Source organism: Sapajus apella, unplaced genomic scaffold, assembly GCF_009761245.1.
Source record: "Sapajus apella isolate SASKATOON/1434 unplaced genomic scaffold, GSC_monkey_1.0 scaffold78, whole genome shotgun sequence".
Taxonomy (NCBI): domain Eukaryota; kingdom Metazoa; phylum Chordata; class Mammalia; order Primates; family Cebidae; genus Sapajus; species Sapajus apella.
In genome coordinates, this window is record NW_022437018.1 from 1915982 (window position 1) to 1932906 (window position 16925).

A 16925-nucleotide genomic window follows, 5' to 3' on the forward strand; every position below is an offset into this window, starting at 1 on the left:
CGCCATTGCACTCCAGCCTGGGTAACAAGAGCGAGACTCCGGCTCAAGAGAAAAAGAAAAAAAAAAGAAAAAAAAAAAAAAAAGAAAAAAAACAGAAAGAAAGAAAGGAAGGAAAAAAGAAAGAAAAAGAAAGGGCAGAAAGAGAAAGAAATGAAAGAAAGAAGAGAAAAGAGGAGGAAATCCTGTCATTTGTGACAAAATGGGCAAACCTAAAGGACATTATAAGGTGAAATAAGACAGGCACAGAAAGACTTGAATCTAAAATGCTTAAAGTCAGAGAAGTAGAGAATAGAACCCTGGTTACCAGTGACTAGGATTGGGGTGAAGAGATGTTGATCAAAGGATACAAAATTTCAGTTAGGAGCAGTAAGTTCAGGAGAGCTATCTTGCAACATAGTGACTACAGTTAATAACATTGTATTGTATTTTGAGAAACTGTTAAGATGGTAGATTTTGGACAGGAGCGGTGGCTCACACCTGTAATCCTAGCACCTTGGGAGGCCAAGGTGGGTGGATCACCTGAGGTCAGGAGTTCAAGACCAGCCTGGCCATTATGGTGAAACCCTATCTTTAAAAAAAAAAAAGAAGAAGATGATAGATTTTAAGTGTCCTCACCACACCAAAAAAAAAAAAAAAAAAAAAAAAAAAGATAAAAATTCGAGATAATGCATACGTAATGTTAGTTGGGCCATTCTACAATGCATTGCTATTTGAAAATAATGTGTTGTGCATGACAAATGTACACAATTTTTATTATCTAATTCATTAATTAGGGGTTGGAAAGGTTGGAGTGAGGAAGTAAAACTTGAAAACGTGACCACATCTGTCTAGTTGTCATCCTCTAGCTCGAGTTGCATGGCCAGATCCACCCTGAAACACCATAATGTGTCCCGATAAAGATTCAGACACCAACCAATTGCCACCACCATTTCAGACTCAGTCAGAAGCCAGAAAAGATTTCCTAGTGTCTTGATCCACTTCTCGTATCTTTGGCTCCGCCCAATGCTCCTCCTATAGATATGAAGGATACCGGTATCCCACTCACCTACACACAAAAGGTAAGAACCAAGAGGGATGTTCTTAGGGGATCAGTGGTGCTCAAAGTCTGAGTTGTTACAAAATTGCAGGTTAAACTATTTTATTATCTAATTCCTACTTCCGAGGGCCTTTTTTGGGGGGGAGGGAGGGGTCCGGGACTAGTTTCTCCCAATGGTATGGGTATTAACAATGATATGGATATTCATTTATTTAATAAATTTACATATTTATTATTAATTATTGCAACAGAGAATAGAAAATGGCTCCACTGTGCATTTGGTCCAGAAAGTGGAAGGGTTTTCCTATCAGAAATTTTAAGAGGCTATAATCATGCAACAAGTAATCATGCTTTCTCTTCGGAATCTTCTCTGGCTTCCTCAGCCCTCTGCCTATACCTGCCTGAAGAATTTCTCAAAGCTGAACCCAACTCAAATATAAGAAAATGTTAAGGCATACCAATTTACAGAATTTGATGAAACAACCGAAAATCCTAACTGTGGGGTGCAGGGAACGGGAGAATCCACCTTCAATATGAACTAATATTCAGTTAATTCAATATTTTTTAAAACCACATCAAAATTGTAGCCTCGAAAATTGATCAAAAGTGTTATATCGAATAACTTACTGCATAAGTAACATATTTAGTGTAAATCCTGACTAAACTTCCGGAATAGTTTGCGTTGGATGGATTAGACACCCAAAAAACAAAGTAAAGCATTGATTTACTTTTGACGGCCAAGTTTGTTCGTGGTTATCAGCTCTCTGGAAAGGCTCTGGGCGCTGCTGAAGCCAGAGCAGGTTACCTAGCGCGAACCAAAGATGGGGCATTAAGCACCAAGTCCTCCCAAGTTCTGGCTCAGGGTCCAGAGGTGCCGGTGCCTCCTACTGCAGTGGCGAAGGCTGGGCTCCCGCGCTCGCCCGGGGCTGCCGGGTGGTGCTGAACCGGGCGCCACGATGCAGAATCCGCCCACCCCGCGCGCTGTGCTCCACATATGTCAATAATACCCGGGGTGCCCCAATCCCAACCCTCCGGGGGCACCTGCTTACTCGCGTTCCCGACCAAGACAGCTGGAGGCCGTTCGGTCCCCTGAGAAATAGAGGCCCACCTGGATTTTGTGCACCTCTCCCTGCTCTTCCACCAGCAGCCCTAGAACCTCTCTCAGGAGTCCAGGGCAGGTCGTGGGGGAGGGGCACCGAACCACCCCAGGAACCCCCTCTCTCTTTCAACTCCAACTGAAGGTGCAAAATGCCGCCCTCAGATTCCCGGGGAAATCTGCCCACTTTGTAGAAGCACCCCATCAAAAAAGTGGGTGGCAAGGGACGGGCGCGGGCGCGCAGCGGACCTCGAACTCCCAGCATACACCCCAGACAAAAACCCGGTTTCACGCTGCTCCACCGCCCCCTCCTAATACTCGGAGTCGGAGTTACTTCTTGCCCCACCCTTGGCACCCTCCCCGCAAGCTCCAGCCCATTACCTGAGTCCCAGCCTCGGCGGGGCCTCCGGGGCTCAGCACGCGGCGCAGTGCCCAGGGCAGCCGGGCTGGTGGTGAGGTGGGACCGCGGCCGCCGCTCTCCCCTGCAGCTCCTGGCCGGCCGGGCGGCTATTTATCCGGGCCAGCAGCAGCCCTGGCTCCTGCCGGAGTATTGGACAAACGGTCCCGCTACGCGCGGACCGGGGAGCCGCCGCCCTCTGCCCCCACCGACCCCGCGGCGGCGGCGGCCACATGGAGCGAGGGAGCCGGCCCCCTTCTCTGGGCTCCACCTTCTCTTTCTCCTCCTCCTCCTCCTCCCCGGAGTTTTTCCTGTTGTCTTTTTCTCCCTTGTCTCTCTTTGCGGGGCACCCTGGCCAGTCTGAACCGGTTGTGACTGCGCGGGTGGCTGGGGGAAGGAGGAGGAGGAGGGGGCGGAGGAGATGCAGGCGGAAAAGCGGGCGGTAGGGGCACTGCGCCTGCTCCCGCGGCTCCCGGCCCGGCCAAGAGTAGGGAGGGCACTGCCCGAGCCGCGGCCCCGGCCCTACCCTGCCTGGAGCCACCAAGGCCACGAGAGAGGTGGGCACCGCCGGCCAGGCGCCCTCTCGGTGCGCACGCACGCGCGTCCCCAGGCGCCGCTGTGCCCCTGCCGCCCACCGCGTGCCCGGGCGGAGCCTGCCAAGGACCGCGAGCTTTTGCGGGGAGCCGGGGTCTAGAAATGAATGCAAGTAGTACTTGGTCTCCCAGGCTCCCGGGGCCGCCGGCGCCCTCCTGGCCGGGGCTGTATACCCACCTGGCAGTGATCCCGGAGAAACAGGCACCAGAACTTTGTGGAGTCGGTGCTCCTGGGAAGTGAGGAGTGAGGATGCCAAGTGCTGTATTTTGTGACAGCTCGGCTGAAAAGGAGGGCGTCCCGCGGTGCGCACACACACACACACACACACACACACAGGCTGCTTCTAAGGACGTTCAGTCTGTCCCGCAGGTGAACTGCTCCAACAATACTACCATTGACATTACTATCTTTGGCTGAAAGGTAATGAAAGGCGGGCAGATCACCTGAGGTCGGGAGTTCAAGACCAGCCTGACCAACAATGACGAAACCCTGTCTTTATTTTAAAAAATAATAATAAGAAAAATTAAAATAAAATAAAATTAAAAAGTTGATGCAGAGGTGTCAACTAAAGGAAGCCATTCTTTGCTTTATATTGTTATTAGGAAGCACTTGTAAAGAGCTTCATAATTTGTGAAATGGTCTAAGGTCTCCCTTTCTTAAACTATTTGCCACCTTAGTCCTTCAGAGAATGAGATGGATGGAGAAATTAACCTAAAGTTCTTTGGTCCTTATCCCAGCAAGGAAGCAGAAACACAAAACGCAGAGGGCAGAGCAAGGTGTCATAAGGTCAGGGGAAGGTGGTGCACTTGACCAACACTCGATTCACTGGTCCAGTGCTTGCCTGGCTGACCAGACTTTCCTCTCTGACTTATCACACCATGCAGGTTTCTTATCTTTTCACATGATGTTCTTCTCCTGTTATGAGTGACAGCATAGCTACGAAGACCAACTACGACTACACTTTGTAATAAAAACAATGAAAGAAAACTGACTTTGTGGCTTTTATAGCAGTTGGCTTGGAGATCTATCCGTAAATCATTCTATTAATTCCAATTTATTCTCTCACACTCTAAATGATAAATGGTCAGAAAATAATAAAAGTGGATAAATCATTCTCTCTTATGCTTATAGAGCTTTTGTTTAAAAGGACAATTTTTCAAATGTTTAAAGTGACCTTAAAGATATAATATATTGTATTTTTGTTTGCAGTTCTCCAGAATACCATTTCATATTTTCCTGGCTTTATCTTTTATCATACTATTTGACTGAAGTTTTTTTTTTGTTTTTTTTTTTTTGAGGGGGGTGGAAATGGGGAAGATAAATAAATGGTGTTGTTTCATTTAGTTTTTTAGAGACGTGGTCTTACTTCTCAACAAGACGAGTGCAGTGGCATGATCTCGGTTCACTTCATCCTCAAACCCCTAGGCTCAAGGGATCCTTCACCTTAGCCACCTAAGTAGCTAGGCTACAGGTATGCACCACAACATCCAGCTAATTAAAAAAGTTTTTTGTAGGGACTGAGTCTTGCCATCTAGCCCAGGTGTTCGAGATCAGGCTGATCTCAAACAGCTGGGCTCAAGTGATCCTACCTTCTTGGCCTCCCAAAGTGTTGGGATATAGCCATGAGCCACCATGCCCAGACTGGTTAAGTATTGGTATCTTCATTTTACAGATGATGACACTGGGGTTCAGAGAGGCTAAGTTACTTGCTGAGTCACTCAGTGGGTCAGTGATGGAGTGGGATTTTGAGACTGGCCTGGCTGATTGTTAAGCCTGTACTCTTCCCAACCTACTTTAGAAAAATGATTCAAGGCTGGGGAGAGCTAACAATGAGAACTGACTTCTTACACTAATTTAAAGCTTCACAAGAAACCTAAGAAGGTTCTACTATTCTCACCTGCCTTTTGCCAATAATGAACAAGAACTAGAGAGAAGCTAAATAATTTGCCCTCAATCACATAACGAGAGGTGAAGCTAAGGTTTGAACCTCTGTTGGGAACCAGCCCAACCCCGCACGTGGGCACCCTTAGTCCCGGTGGTGACGAGGGATTGAGAAAAGGAAACAAAGACAGAGACACAAGAGTAGAGTTTACAGCATGGGTCCAGGGAAACAACACCAGTGTGGGAACCGTGTTGGCCCCGAGCTCCGGGCTCCAAACACTTTTATTATGTGCATAATCTCATTGATCTTATGGGTGTGGAGGGAAGGGTGGAGGGATAGGTAAAATGGGTGGGAAGCACTTGAGATCCTTCTAAGACAAGCTAAACTTGTGCGCTGAGCATTTAACAGCATTTGAGATCCTTCTAAGACATGCTAAACTAGTACTCTGAGTTTATCACTGATTGTTATCAGGGTGCCAATGTATCAGAAGTATAGCGGATGAGGAGCCACCTGGTCTGACCGCACCCAATGCATCAAGGGGCTTTTATCTCCTGAGCATTGAGGGCATAGAGCAATTAAAATTACTCCATATTCCAAGAACCTAGGCAGAGCCTGAGGCATTCTGTGATCTCTGCCTTGTAAGGCTTTTCTCCTCCTTTGCCAGCTCCCATCTGCAAAGACCCTCCCTGATCTTGTGAGCAGAGGTCGCCTCCCTTCTCAGAGATCTTTGCACAAGCCCTCTTTATGAGACCTTCATGTAGTTTCCATGTTGAGAAGTCATTTGTGGGACCAGGGCAGTATTGCCTGTTCTGCAACCACCCCGGTGTTCCCTGGTGTTACTGCGCTCTCGAATGGTCTTTACCTTAGGCCTCCTGTTGCCACTTGACTTCTAATTAACTGCACCAATAATATAGTTTAGTTTGGTGTATAAACTTCAGTGTACTCTGAGCCAAGTAAGCTTATAATTATTTAGCTAGAACTAACATAGGTCTCTCCCTGGCCATCTTGACCCACAAACCTCAGTGACCCTGCTCTGAACCGTCACTCTAAATTCTCATGAAAATGGAAATCAGAAACAAAATTATACAGAATGTACATATCCTCATGTATAAGAAAAATTAAGGCCTAATGAGGTTAGAGGGCACCAAAGTGACTGAGACAGGCAGACACAGTAGATGTGAGTCCACACAAAATGTAGGACCTCCAGCTGTGCTTACAAAGCTTTATACCAGGCTCCAGCGGAGTACCTGGCACATAGCAGGTTCCCAAAAGTGCATTGAAGAAGAGGAAGAGAAAATTTCTGCATGTGTCCAGGACAGTTTAAAGCCATTTCCCACATTTTAAATCCACTCATAGAATCATAGGTGTTACAAATTCAGCTTACATGATCTACAGTGTCATCACTAAGGAAGAAGGGTTTACTACAAAAGGCGGGGTGTGGAGTTCAAATGTACCAATGGATCCAATTTCTTCTTGTGAAAATACAGGTGGAGTAGATGAATACTATATAAATATAAACACGAGATGAGCAAATCAAATCTTTTTATGAAATAGTGCCAGTTTTTTAAATGTGCTTTTGCCTGAGTATTTGACTTAGATGTATTACATAAAGTTTCAGACAGCAACAGGTTTCAGTTCAAAGTGTTAAATTTTAGCCTTCTTCTCTTCCTCATTACCTTATGTAAGAGAAGAGCATGACTTTTACTCTATGTACAGGGTCCATACTGCCTAAAATTTGTAGATAGTCCAAAGAGTTTGCCCCTGTTTCATTAAGTAAATAATTTTTATTTGGAAAATATGGTCACCTTAGAGCTATCTATTCAACAGGCTGCAATTTTGATTTCTTGGGAATAATTTAGAAGAAGGCAACTAACCCATGAAAGTGAATTATACAGGAAAAAGCATACCCTTGGGGGAAAAAAGTAGTCAAGCAGTTAACAGTATTTAAATCAATAAAATCAGTGCAGACTGAAATCAATGCAGACAGAAGCAATCTAAAAGGATGCATGAATTGTCCTCCATTTACCCAATCCCAGGCTGCGCTCACATAGAATGGTTTGCTCATCTGTTTCTACCACTTACCACATTGCAGAGATACATACACTTTTCTATCAAAGTACTTGGGAGTTATTTCAAACTAGAGCCAAGCAACTTGCTGTAGATATGAAATGTGTCCCCTGCTTTATGGTTTTTGTTTGGTTGGTTGGTCAGTTCTGGTGTTTTTTGTTTCGTTTTGTTTGAGGCAAGGTCTCTGTTGCCCAGGCAGGAGTGCAGTGGCATGATTTTGGTTCACTGCAACCGCAACCTCTCAGGCTCAAGTGATCCTCCCACTTCTGCCTCCCAAGTAGCTGGGACCACAGGCAAGCAGCATTATGCTCAGCTAATTGTGTGTGTATTGGGGGAAGTATAGACAGGGTCTCACTATATTGCCCAGGCTGATCTCAAACTCCGGGGCTCAAGTGACCCTCCTGCCTCTGCCTCCCAAAGTGCTGGGATTATAGGCATAAGCCACCACGCCCAGTCTGCTTTATTTTGAAGATGTTTCTGAATCCTGCCTTCTCAATATTCATGTTTGTTTTCATATAATTAATAGTCATCTACTTGATAATTTAATAATTTAATCTTAATTATTTAATGTTAATAATTTAATCCAAAAACCAAAGCTCATATTTTAAAGAAATTACTATACGCAGTGTATTAGGGTCTGAGCAGGAAACAGGATTCATCCCAGGTAGTCAAATAAAGAAATCATAAGGCAAAGAAATCATAAGGCCTGCTCCCAGGACTTCAGTGACAAAGGAAAGACCTAGTGTGCCCAGGGCCCGGGCTAGCAGCACCTGAAGGGGGCTGGAATTGGGAAGGAAGTTGGTTTATTCCCAGAGACAAAGCATCAAAATGGGTGTAGAGCAAATAAAATACCCTCAACTCTCTCTTTGCTCTTGGCTAAAAATAACATTTTCAACTGGGTGTGGTGGCACATGTCTGTAGTCCCAGCTATTGGGAAGCTAAGGCAGGAAAATTGCTGAAGCTCAGAAGTTTGAGTCCAGCCTGGGCAACATAGTAAGGTAAGGCCCCTGACTCTAAAAATAAATAAGTAAATAAAATAAAAATGATATTTTAAAACTACTTACCTAATTAGAAACTACTTAGCTAGTAACATACATGCTCTGTATTTGTATGTTCTTCATCATCATTATCATCACTCCTACTTTTTTTTTTTTTTTTTTTTTGAGACGCAGTTTCACTCTTGTTACCCAGGCTGGAGTGCAATGGCGCGATCTCGGCTCACTGCAACCTCCGCCTCCTGGGTTCAGGCAATTCTCCTGCCTCAACCTCCTCAATAGCTGGGATTACAGGCACGCGCCACCATGCCCAGCTAATGTTTTGTAGTTTTAGTAGAGACGGGGTTTCACCATGTTGACCAGGATGGTCTCGATCTCTTGACCTCGTGATCCACCCGCCTCGGCCTCCCACAGTGCTGGGATTACAGGCGTGAGCCACCGCGCCCGGCCCCATCACTCCTACTTTAATAAATTTGCCCTAATTTCATCAGCAATTCTCCTATGGTCAGTCTCGTGAATTTTATGTTCATTCTGCTATCTTAAACCTTCTATCCTTTTCTTCGGTTCTGGAGATGCACCTTATTTATTATCCATACTATAAATTCCCATTATGAACTACAAGATATACTGTAATTTTATTTATTCATTCATCAAATAATTCTTGTAGCCTGGGCATGGCGGCTCACACCTGTAATCCCGGCACTTTGGGAGGCTGAGGCAGGTAGATCATTGAGGTCAGGAGTTCAAGACCAGCCTGGTCAACATGGAAAAACCCCATCTCTACTAAAAATACAAAAAAAAAAGCTACTCAAGAGGCTGAGGCATGATAATCAGTTGAACCTGGGAGGCAGAGGTTGCAGTAAGCAGAAATTGTGCCACTGCACTCCAGCCTGGGCCACAGAGTGAGATCCTGTTTCAAAAAACAAAAATTAAAATAAAATAATAAATCTTGTTTATTTTGTGCCATGCATCATATAAAACAAAGGAGGTTGCAATCTAGGAAAGAAGACTGACAATAATTACCAGTATGGGCTAACCACCCCCAATCAGGGAACCTGTACTATGTTAAAGAAACACAGAGTCCGAGGCACTGCTTGGCTTGACAGGGAGGCATTCCAAGACAGAAAGGAGATCTGCAAAGTCTTCATGACATGAAAGACTCCCATGGTATGCTAGGGAATTACAGTGGATTATTACAAATGATTAAAATCAGAGTATTTGTGGGAAGTGGAAGGTAAACAAGCATAGGGCTTTTAAATGCAGATAACAGTTCCCATCTCTTGGCAGGATAGCATAAATTGGAAAACTTGGAAGGACCCATGTCCATTTAGAGATCTCATTGGTAGGGACTACATATCCTCATGAGAAAATTAATGAGCTCCATCCTTGCAGGGTTTTATTCAAGATTCAAATTCCCAGAAGAAAGTGTGACTGGCTTGACTTGGGCCATGTAACCATCTCTAAGGTAGGGAAAGACAGGGCACTTTGAGAGTACTCATTAGGGGAGAGATGAGTCTCCATAAACAAACTGGGATGCTGGCTAGCAAGAAAACAACAAATGTTCTCTATGATGGTTTAGACCATGGAAGTTCGCATCTTCAGATGAAGGTTATTCAGAAAAGGGGAGCCACTGAAATACTCTAAACAGAGGAAGGACATGGTTGAATTTGTGTTTCAAGGTGATAACTTGAAACACAAGTTACCTTGTTGGAGGGTGCACTGACTGGGAAGGAGACTATTTAGAAAGCTGATATAATAGTTGAGACAAAAGATAGGAAAACTTAAAATCTATAAAATTATAAAATGTTAAATGGACCAATTTGAAGATTGAGAGGTACCACACAACTGGTAGTTGCTGTGATTAGTAAAGAGAAAGGTCTAAGGTAGTTCCTGGATTTCCAATTAGAATTTAGAATAATAAGAACAAAGAATTGCTAGAAAATGAGGGAAGTGTGCCTCACATTGCAGAATCCTCTAGGATAGTTCCAATTTCTTTCTTTTCTTAAAAAAAGATGGGATTTCACTGTGATGGCCAGGCTGGTCTTGAACTCCTGACCTCAGGCGATCCACCCACCTTGGCCTCCCAAAGTGCTAGGATTATAGGTGTGAGCCACTGCACCTGGCCGATAGTTCCAATTTCAAATATGAGGTCTCATCATTCCAATAACACACAAAAAGTTCGTGAAACTCCAGCATTGTTGAATCTAAAATACATCTTCAAGATTTCATTTGCAACTAGAAATGGTACAAAACTATTCAGTTGCTTGATATGTGACTTGGAAAATATAATCATAGATCACTAAAGAGATGCAAGAGAAACAAAAAGTGGAAAACCTGTGAGATACCAGTACACTGAGGAATGGTGTCTGATAAAGCAAGTGCGAAAGTTTCACTGGAAATAGGCCTGTCCTAACCAAGAAGAATCAGAAATTGATGATTAGGCTAAAGAGGTCTTAGGAAAAAAAAAGAGAGGCAATATATTTTGGCAATAAGAAGCTAACATCTGTTAAATTCTTGGGGTACAGCTGGCTCAGATAGAAGCATGCCAATAGTTCCTTTATCCTCAACCAAATCTATCGTTGTGTATTTAAATGAAAAGTCATTATGTTTCCAAATCTACAGAGAGGTATGACCCACAGTACAAATACTTGGATCCATCACAAAGACTCTGGTACCCACCAATCTAAGGCTGAATTAAGGGTCAACATCATGAACAATGATAATTATAGGCATTTTCTTTTATTGAATGTGGTCCTTCAGACATCCCTGGAGGCACAAAGAGCTTGCTTCTGGGTGTTTTAATTCCTAGGGATTTTTTGTCTTGATTATTTCTCTTAGTCACACATGGTCATGAATGCTCTTTTTGAGACTGCTGAATCTGAGCCTGAGTCTTAGGAAAAGGACCCTGGAGATTAGCAGGTGCAACCTCATATTCAATGTAGGATTGAATCTTCTAATTTTTTAGATAAAGAAACAGAAATCCCAAGAGGTTAAAAGAAGCAGAGGACATATAGGACAACAGCACAGACCCTGAAGCCAAGGATGCCTATTTGCTTCGTAATCTTGGTGAGGGTTCCTACCTTCTTTGTGCCTGTTTCATCATCTATAAAATGGGCAAAATAATATCTACCTCATATGGTAGTTGTGAAGATTCTTGAATTAAACCAGAAAAAGTGTTCGGAACAGCCTAACACCTGGTAAGGAAGTGTTATCTGAGTACTTGCTGTCGTGAGTATACCAAAGAACCCATGGCAAGTAAGGTTCTGAACCTACTTTCCCTAAAGTTAAAAGAAGAAAAGTCTATCTATTGACAAATTTACAATGACTACGAATGGGTGTCATATACACTATTCTTTTATCTCCATTACACAACTGGCATCTGGGTTATTCAAATTCATCCAGGAAGTTTCTGTAGTGACAAGCAGGTATGGTAACCAGTTCAGAGAATCAAAGTCTAGAGACCAAACTAGTCTGAAACGTGGCCTTTTAATGTGAATTTAAATAGAATTAAATCTCTCCTCAGGCAACACCCTTCTTCCACATCACATCAATATTTCTGTAACTCGGGTACATCTTCTGTCAACTGTGGTCTTAATGAAGTAAAGGATTGGATTCTGCCTTAGATGTAGTTCTTGGAAAGGCTACTAGTTCAACTTTTCTTTGGCTAGTCAAGATTATTTTTCAATAGGTTCTCTAGCCAATAGTATTACAATATATACCAAATAAATTAAGAAATGAACATTGCTATGAGGTGGAAAAATAAATACCTAATGGAACTCCTGTGGTGCTGACAAATGTAATTTGCAAAAAGATTGACTTACCAAGTGTGGCCCAAATGGCATATTTTATGAAAAGAGGTATGTTTCGAGACCATCCTGGTCAACATGGTGAAACCCCGTCTCTACTAAAAATACAAAACATTAGCTGGGCATGGTGGCGCGTGCCTGTAATCCCAGCGACTCAGGAGGCTGAGGCAGGAGAATTGCCTGAACCCAGGAGGCGGAGGTTGCGGTGAGCCGAGATCGCGCCATTTCACTCCAGCCTGGGTAACAAGAGTGAAACTGCGTCTCAAAAAAAAAAAAAAAAGAAAAGAAAAGAAGTATGTAACTAATGAATAACCAAAGCAAAACACTCAGTATGCAAATAATCTGCTTGTGGAAAATTAGCTATGATAATTACTTGTAGTACACAGTGTTCCTCCAACCCTGCAGTAAAAAGGTAATCTCTTAAAGTATAAAATAACAAAGCAAATATTCGGCACCGCACACATGCCAGGCGTAGTGTAGGGACCCAGTGATTTAGTAGGTAAATAAATGTAATGACTGTCCATGAAAAAGTAGCTCATGTTAACTTGGCTCTTCATTACTTGACCTCAGGCACTTGAAGAAAATGTGTGAGATTTCTTACGTAATTAATAATTTAATATGCAACGGGTAATAAGGAACCCCAATAATAAGGTATGTTATTACTAGATGACATAAAAGAGAAATTTAAAGAAAATAAATGAAAGTTTTAAAACTCAAACTTCTTACTTTGGTTGGTTTTAAAACTTTCATTTTAAAAAAAATTTCTTTATTTCATAATCTGTCTATTTAACATATGAAATGCTGAATTATCAGGTGTCAAAAATGTGCTTCCCCTCCTACAGATTAGGAGAAAATATTTTCAAAAACTATAAAAATGGGGCAGCCACTTTGTAAAATAGTCTGGCAGTTCCTCAGAAGGTTAAAGATAGAGTCACCATATGAGCCAATAGTTTCCACTCCTGGGTATTTAACCAAGAAAAATGAAAACATGCCCTCACAAAGACTTGTGTGTGAATGTTCATAGCAGCATTATTCACATTAACCAAAAAGTGGAAACAACCCAAATGCCCATTGACTGATGAACAAATAAAGAAAATGTGGTATATCCATACAATGGAATATTATTCTGCTGTACAAGTACTTATAAATGTTACAATTTATAAGTGCAAAAGTACTTATAAATACTAAGTGGAAAGAAGCCAGACAGGAAAGGCTACACGTTATATAATTCCTTTATATGAACATCACAGAATTTAGGTAAATCTATAGAGACAGAAAGAAGATGACTGGTTGCCTAGGGCTGGGGAGGGGTCTTGGGGTCCTGTTTGGGGGAAAAGGTGGAGAAGCTTCTTAAGTGTACTAATGGGCATGGGGTTTCCTTTTAGGATGGTGAAATTTTCTAAAATTGATTGTGACGATGATTGCACAACTCTGTAAATATGCTAAAAAACATTGAATTGTACACTTTAAAGTGTATGTCAATTCTACATCAAGTGAATTGTATGGCATATGAACTATATCTCAAAAAAGCTGTTACTAAAAAAAATACAGCAGATGTAACTTTAGCTCTGCTTGTGTGTGTGTGTGTGTGTGTGTGTGTGTGTGTGGTTTTGTGTTGTTGTTTTGTTTTTCTGCTTTTATTGTTTGCTGATTTTTTTTCTCCTTTTTTTTTTTTTTAGATGGAGTCTCTCTCGCTCTGTTGCCAGGCTGGAGTGCAGTGGTTCAATCTCAGTTCACTGCAACCTCCGCCTCCCGGGTTCAAGCGATTCTCCTGCCTCAGCCTCTTGAGGAACTGGGACTACAGGTGTCCACTAACACACCCGGCTAATTTTTGTATTTTCAGTACAGATGGGGTTTCACCATGTTGGCCAGGATGGTCTCAATCTCTTGACCTCATGATCTGCCCGCCTTGGCCTCCCAAAGTGCTGGGCTTACAGGGGTGAGCCACTGTGCCCAGCTCCTTTATTTTATTTTTATATGAATAAGTTCTTTAGTGGTGATTTCTGGGATTTCAGTGTATCCATCACTGGAGCAGTGGACACTGTACCCATTGTGTAGTCTTTCATTCCTCACCACCCCCCACCCTTTCCCCCAAGTCCTCAATGTCCAATGTATCATTCTTATGCCTTTGCATACTCATAGCTTAGTTCCCACTTATGAATGAGAACATAACGATGTTTGGTTTTCCACTCCTGAATTGCCTCACTTAGAATAATGGTCTCCAATTCCATCCAGGTTACTGCAAATGCCATTGTTTCATTCCTTTTTACGGCTGAGTAATATTCCATGGTTTACACACACACACACACACACACACACACACACACACATATTACAATTTACTTATCCACTCGTTGATTGATGGGCATTTGGGCTAGTTCTATATTTTTTGCAGTCATGAATTGTGCTGCTATATACATGCATGCTATATACATGTCAAGTATGTTTTTTGAATAATGACTTCTTTTCTTCTGGGTAGATACCCAGTAGTGAAATTGCTGGATCAAATGGTAGTTCTGCTTTTAGCTCTTTAAGGAATCTCCACACTATTTTCTATAGTGATTGTACTAGTTTATATTCCCACCAGTAGTGTGAAAGTGTTCTCTTTTCACCACGTCCATGCCAACATCTATTATTATTTGATTACAAGAATTACAGCCATTCTTGCAGGAGCAAGGAGATATTACATTGTGGTTTTGATTTGCATTTCTCTGCTCATTAGTGACGTTGAGCATTTTTTCAAACATTTGTTGGCCATTTGTGTATCTTCTTTTGAGAACTGTCTATTCATGTCCTTAGCCCACTTTTTGATGGGATTTTTTTTTTTTCTTGCTAATTTATTTGAGTTCCTTGTACATTCTGGATATTGGTCCTTTGTCAAATGTATAGGTTGTGAAGATTTTCTCCCACTCTGTGGGTTGTCTGTTTACTCTGCTGATTGTTTCTTTTGCTGCGCTGAAGCTTTTTAGTTTAATTAAGTACCATTTATTTATCTTTGTTATTGTTGCATTTGCTTTTGGGTTCCAGTTCATGAAATCTTTGACTAAGCCAACGTCGATAAGGGTTTTTCCAATGTTATCTTCTAGAATTTTTATGGTTTAAGGTCTTACATTTAAGTCTTTCAGCCATCTTGAGTTGATTTGTGCATAAAGTAAGAGACAAAGCTCCAGTTTCATTCTTCTACATGTGGCTTGCCAGTTATCCCAGCACCATTTGCTGAATAGGGTATCCTTCCTCCACTTTATGTTTTTCTTTGCTTTGTCGAAGATCAGTTGGATGTAAGTGCTTGGATTTATTTCTTGGTTTTCTCCTCTGTTCCATTGGCCTATGTGCCTATTTTTATACTAGTACCATGCTGTTTTGGTGACTATGAGCTTATAGTATAGTTTGAAGTCAGGTAATATGATGCCTCCAGATTTTTTCTTTTTGCTTAATCTTTCTTTGGCAATGGGGGCTCTTTTTTTGGCTCCATATGAATTTTAGTATTGTTTATTCCAGTTCTGTGAAGAATGATGGTGATATTTTGATGAAAATTGCATTGAATTTGTAGATTGCTTTTGGCAGTATTATCATTTTCACAATATTGATTCTACACATCCATATATGTCAATTGAATTGTATAATATCTGAATTATATCTCAATAAAGCTCTTACTAAAAAAAAAAAAACCAGATGTAATTTTAGCTTTGCTTGTGGTTTTAAAAAATACGTCAGAAAGGCCAGGTGCAGTGGGTCACACCTGTAATCCCAGCATTTTGGGAGGCCGAGGCAGGCGGACCACAAGTTCAGGAAATTAAGACCACCCTGGCCAACATGGTGAAATCCCATCTCTGCTAAAAATACAAAAATTAGCTGGGCATGGTGGTGCATTCCTGTAGTCCCAGCTATTCAGGAGGCTAAGGCAGGAGAATTGCTTGAACCAGAGAGTCGGAGGTTGCGGTGAGCCGAGGTCATGCTACAGCACTCCAGCCTGATGGCAGAGTGAAATTCCATCTAAAAAAAAAAAAAGTCAGAAAAACACAGCCTTTCAATTAATCTAGTAGAGCAACAGAGCTGCTTAATATTGTGGCAAGTTAGGGGTCAGACAAGATCAGCTTGGAATAACCATGAAAAATCACAACCTTCAGAGAGAGGATTCACTGTTTAAATTGTGACATATGCTACCAGAAAGGACACAGAACAATACATAGGGCCAGGTGCGATGGCTCACGCCTATAATCCCAGCACTTTGGGAGGCCGAGGTGGGCAGATCATCTAAGGTCAGGAGTTTGAGACCAGCCTGGACAACATGGCAAAACCCTGTCTCTACTAAAAATACAAAAATTAGCTGGGCGTGGTGGTGTGCACCTGTAATCCCAGCTACTTGGGAGACTGAGGCAGGGAGAATCACTTGAACCCGGGAGACGGAGGTTACAGTAAACCTGGATTGTATCATGTACTCCAGTCTGCGTGACGGAGCGAGACTCCATCTCAAAGAAAAAACAAAGAACAATACATAGAGAAGCTCTATCTTCTGCCATTGGAAGTTTTCCCTAACCATCCACGTTGCAGGATAAATGTCAGAGAAGTTATGCAGAAGCTGATTTTTATCAATCCTGAAAAATTAGCTGCCCACAACTCACTAAGCTGTAGTCACACTGGGCTTCTGTAGTGTGTTTATTAGCAGTGTGAGAGTCTGTTCTCATGCTACTATTAAAGACATACCCGAGACTGGGTAATTTATAAAGAAAAGAGGTTTAATTGACTCACAGTTCCACATGGCTGAGAAGGCCTCACAATCATGATGGAAGGCAAATGAGGAGCAAAGTCATGTCTTACATGGTGGCAGGCAAGAGAGTGTGTGCTTTATCAAACCATCAAATCACGTGTGACTTATTCACTATCATGAGACCAGTATGCAGGAAACTGGCCCCGTGATTCAATTATCCCCACCTGGCCCTGCCTTTGACATGTTGGGACTATTACAATTCAAGGTGAGATTTGGGTGGGCACTGCCAAACCATATCAGCTAGTAAGCTGATATGGTTTAATGAGTTCTGCCTCAGGGTCTTT

The 16925-nt window shown here is 42.4% G+C and overlaps 1 protein-coding gene across 4 annotated transcripts in view; it reads right to left on the reverse strand.

Annotated features, from left to right (window-relative positions):
- Nucleotides 1–3400, reverse strand: part of SLC16A9 (solute carrier family 16 member 9) — a 44979-nt gene extending 41579 nt beyond the window's left edge. For 2 of the 4 annotated variants that reach the window (XM_032252548.1, XM_032252545.1), the window contains exon 1: nucleotides 2514–3118. The gene's annotated coding sequence lies outside the window, so the exon portion shown is untranslated. Of the gene's footprint in view, nucleotides 1–2144; nucleotides 2475–2513; nucleotides 3119–3300 lie in introns of those variants that run through there. The other 2 variants (XM_032252546.1, XM_032252547.1) reach the window with 2 other exon arrangements.
- Between the last annotated feature and the right edge of the window lie 13525 nt (nucleotides 3401–16925).